Source organism: Suricata suricatta, chromosome 3 (genome assembly GCF_006229205.1).
Source record: "Suricata suricatta isolate VVHF042 chromosome 3, meerkat_22Aug2017_6uvM2_HiC, whole genome shotgun sequence".
Lineage (NCBI taxonomy): Eukaryota > Metazoa > Chordata > Mammalia > Carnivora > Herpestidae > Suricata > Suricata suricatta.
The window spans coordinates 171,380,914-171,385,131 of record NC_043702.1 but is presented as its reverse complement, the minus strand read 5'-3'; the positions used below and the strand labels follow the sequence as shown (position 1 = coordinate 171,385,131).

Below are 4,218 nucleotides of genomic sequence, written 5' to 3'. Positions count from 1 at the left end.
ACTGGCGCTGTCCCGGAGCCTGGTAGCCGGAGCGCTAACTGACCTCCAGGGAGGTCACCAAGGACTCGCCTCCCGGAAATGCCCCCGTAGAAGCTTCCAGCACTGTCGCTTAAGTCTCCTTAAGTATGAGCTGATTCTTTTTTTTTATTTTTTTAATGTTTTATTTATTTTTGATATAGAGAGAGACAGAGCATGAGAGGCGGAGGGGCAGAGAGAGGGGGAGACACAGAATCTGAAGCAGGCTCCAGGCTCTGAGCTGTCAGCACAGAACCCCACGCGGGGCTTGAACCCACGAACCGAACTGTGAGATCATGACCTGAGCCGAAGTCAGACACTCAACCGGCTGAGCCCCCCAGGCGCCTACGCCCTTGAGCTGATTCTTTAAAAAGCCTACAAGCCACTCCCCTGGGGTTCCTGGGAGAAAGGAGGCAGAAGGAAAGTCATTACCCGGCAGAGCCAAGGCCTCACCTGCGCTAGGGTGGGTCCTCGCGACCCCGGGCCGCCTCCCCTCCAGGCTCCCCACCGCCTCTGACTCTCACAAGGAGCTGAGCCTGAATTACTGGTGTCCCAGGAGCAGACGTCAGCGGGGTCAGAGACCCGCGTGGCCCGCCTCCACCTGGTGCTGGCAGGTGGCCTCAGCGGGTGACCGTCCCCCGGGCAAGTTTTACAAGCGAGCCGATGCTTGGGTGGGATGGGTGACTCCTCTCTGCCAACAAGTGAGCGCAGGGGACAGACTGGAGACAACGAGGACCACAGCTACGGCTCCTCCATCACAGGCTGAGTCCTGAACGTAAAACTGACGTCGAGAGGCTGAGGCAGCCGCATGCGCAGGACAGAGGACACCCCAGGTGAGGAAGACAGGAAATCAATCACTGAAAAATTATTGTTCACTGTGTTTTCCTTGTTACATTTCCAGAGAAATGACTCTGTGAATACCAATGACCGTGACTCACACATGTGACTCCCCGGAGCCCCAGGTCTCACAAATCACAAATAACCTGAGGCCACCAAAGCGTCCCGGGTCCCGCCTGCCAGTCACAGCTGGTACGGACCTGTCTCAGGAAGACTGTGGTGCAGGCACGCCCTCCACCTCTAGGCGCTTGGACGTCGACTCTGCGAGAGGAGTAGAGGCCCAGCCGGGTAGGGTCCAGACACCCAGGGGCACCCTCGTTAAAGTCCTCTCTTTCCATTGTGCTCCCAGATCTGCTGCTTGCGAGTCTCGAACCATGCCTCCTGGTTCTGATGAGACCCCGAGGAGGTTTTGTGCCTTAAATACCCACTTCCTACGTAAAGAGTTCAACCAGATCCTTCTCCACCCTGCTCTTTGCAGCCTCAAGAGTTCTTGGTGGAGGAATCGTTCACCTTAACATGCGTCTTCTCCAGGGACCTCCGCCCCCTGGTCTGGCATGCTGAAGCCTGGGGCAGGGGCTTCTCCCAAAAGGAAAAGGAGGAACGAGAACAGAGCAAGAGCTTCACCGCAGCAAGGCCCCCCAGGACTCCACCAGCCCCTGAGACAGTGGAGATGGGACCCGCCCAGCCTGGCCCTTCACCCCTCCAGGGACCCACTCACACCATAGCCCTGTGTCCCGCCCACTTCCTGCCCTCCCGTTGTAATATCCTTGCGTCTTAGTCCTTCTGGATTTTCTAGGGGGAACGATTCAAGACAAGGCAAAGAAATTAATGTGTATTTTTTTTTCAAATATAGCCTTTTGGGAAGTGTAGTGGGTGTGACTCAGCTTTCCACAAGGAAATCATCAAGTTTGTCATTGATAACCCCACCCCACCAGCCCCTCTGTGATGCCGAAGTCCCGCTGTGACACGACTCGGGGCTGACCCAGAGAAGGAAGAGTCTTTGCTCCCAGCCCTCAGTGTCCCCTACCGCTGGCTTCTCTGTAAGCTGTGTTGTGCTGGCTCAGCTGACTCCATGAATGTTTATAGCATGCGATTGACGTACCTCAGAGAGTCAGATCCATTCTGCTTTATACAACCGGATAAGTCGAAAGGAAAATGCACAGACTCCTCTTGGCGTTAAAAACAAAAAAGACAGTTTCCCACTTATGCAACATCATGGTCGGATGATCATATGCAGAGGACGCGCATTGGCCGTGCGAGCAGGCGCACGGCCAGCGTTGGGCTCAGGAGAATCCCGAGCGCCGTGTCCGGAGAGATCACAACCAGCTGTCGTAACGGAGGCCCAGATACAGCAGCCGAAGGGACACCAAGGGTTCGCTTTGTCCCATGAAAGAAAGAAAAGATGCAAGGCGCAGAGGACAGGACTCTAGTCCCACAATGTTATCAAGAACCCAAGCTCCCTCCAACCTGTGAACCAAGCAGACGTATTTGGTGACTTTTGTTCTCAAAATCACAAGTTGAGTGATGAGATCTGAGCCAAAACGGGTGGGAAAAATACAAAGACGCAGGGCAAAAGATTATGCCCCAGCCTTCTGCCTCCTTTCAAGGACTGTTCTCAGACTTCTGTCTGAGTCCCATTGGCCAGACTTGGTTTCATGACCAAACGTAACAGCAAGGGAGGCTGGGAAATGAACCAGGGTTTAACGTCGAGGCAGAATGGAAAAATAGATATGGAGTGGGCAAAAAGCAAGTGCTTTCACATGTGTGATGTCACATAATCTGTGTGACATCAGTGAGCTGGGGGGTGGGATCTGCACTGAGCTCAGCACAGGGTGGACGTGAAACCATCTGTGCGGTGAGGGGTGTGTGCTGTTGGGGTGAACTTTGTAGGACAGGAGGAAGCTTGCAGAGTCAGGTGCAAGGAGTGGTACATAATCTGGCTGGGCCCGGTGAGAGTGAGAGGTAGGCACTTGGCTGGTGGTGTTCAGAGACTTACTTAGAGTCCCTGTGGCCCACATGGATGAACTTTCACCAGGCCTTTACACCCGTCTTGCAGCTTTTAAACCATCAGTCCTGGAGGACCACTCAGCACCTGTGAGACACGCCCTGCCCTCCCGGAGGGAGGCCACGCCCACCCCCCCATCTACAGAAGCACTTTGTAATCAGGGTCTGCCTTCCTCAGGAAAGATGTGCGCGGGGACAGGTGGCCCCTCTTGTCAGTTCCAAGCAGCCTCCTCTCGGCTATTGTCTTTCTCTGGCCAGGGTTCCTCAGGTTAGCGGGCTTCATACATCACAGCAGGCAGGTTTACACACCTCGACCCAAAGCCAGAACTGCCAGCAAATTACCTTGACGCGTGGATTGCTTGCCCTGTCTCAGCCCCGCGGCTTGCGGAGTCCTCCTGCACATCCCCAGCAACACTTCCAGTTACCGCATTGGTTTATCAGGGGCCGCTGGCGTGGTGTTCCTGCCCTACTCCCTACCACCTTGGTTGTCTGAGTGAGGGATCCTTCTTAGATTCGCCCCTGCGTGTCTCTGCCTCTGTTCCTCTCGGACGGGTTTTATCGCCACGCAGACTTGGCTGGCGGCCTCCGTTGCATCATCAGTACCAACCGCCATCAGAGTAACTCTCGAATACTGTAGGCGGCCTTTGTGAGAGAGATTTCCAGAAAGAGAAGGCCACACATAACTCTCTGTCAGAGTTCTTGATTTACACAATGGGAGGAAATCTTTACTCAGGATTTCAAAGGACAATAGAGGATTTCAACGTAGACAGGAAATAGGGCTCTGGGGCTGATCCGGTCAATGCCAGGCTGATTGCGGGAAGGAACCTTGATGCTTCACAGGATTGCCAAGCCCTGGCCCGAGGCCTTCCCAAGGCCAGCATTCCCAGACCACGGACCCTGCAGCTCAAACACACCCTGCAAGTGCAGTCAAGTGTGACATTGTGGAGATCACCGATCCTGAGAGCCACACCTAAATTAACTAGATTTGGGTAGGAAATGTGGTGGATGGCCTGCCCTTAAAGTCATCATGAACTCAAAGAGTTGACATTGAGCCACTGATCTATCTATCATAATATTATAAGTTTAGAAATAAGCCCAGTGAGGGGCACCTGAATGGCTCAGTCGGTTGAGTATCTGGCTTTGGCTCAGGTCATGATCTCTCGGTTCATGGGTTTGAGCCCTGCATTGGGCTCTGTGCTGACAGCTAGCTCAGAGCCTGGAGCCTGCTTCAGATTCTGTGTCTCCCTCTCTCTCTGACCCTCCCTTGCTCACACTGTCTCTCTTTCTCTCAAAAACAAATAAAACATTAAAGAAAAAAGAAGCTCAATGTGAATTCTTAAGAACAGTGGTCCAAATGAATCC

At 53.7% G+C, this 4,218-nt stretch overlaps 1 long non-coding RNA gene across 1 annotated transcript; it reads right to left on the bottom strand.

Moving 5' to 3' along the window:
- Positions 1–886: 886 nt before the first annotated feature.
- LOC115286866 lies at positions 887–2,150 on the bottom strand. The gene is made up of 2 exons (XR_003906322.1): positions 1,955–2,150; positions 887–1,428 (listed from the first exon to the last, which is right to left on the bottom strand). It is a non-coding gene; the product is annotated as an uncharacterized LOC115286866 (long non-coding RNA).
- Positions 2,151–4,218: the final 2,068 nt, after the last annotated feature.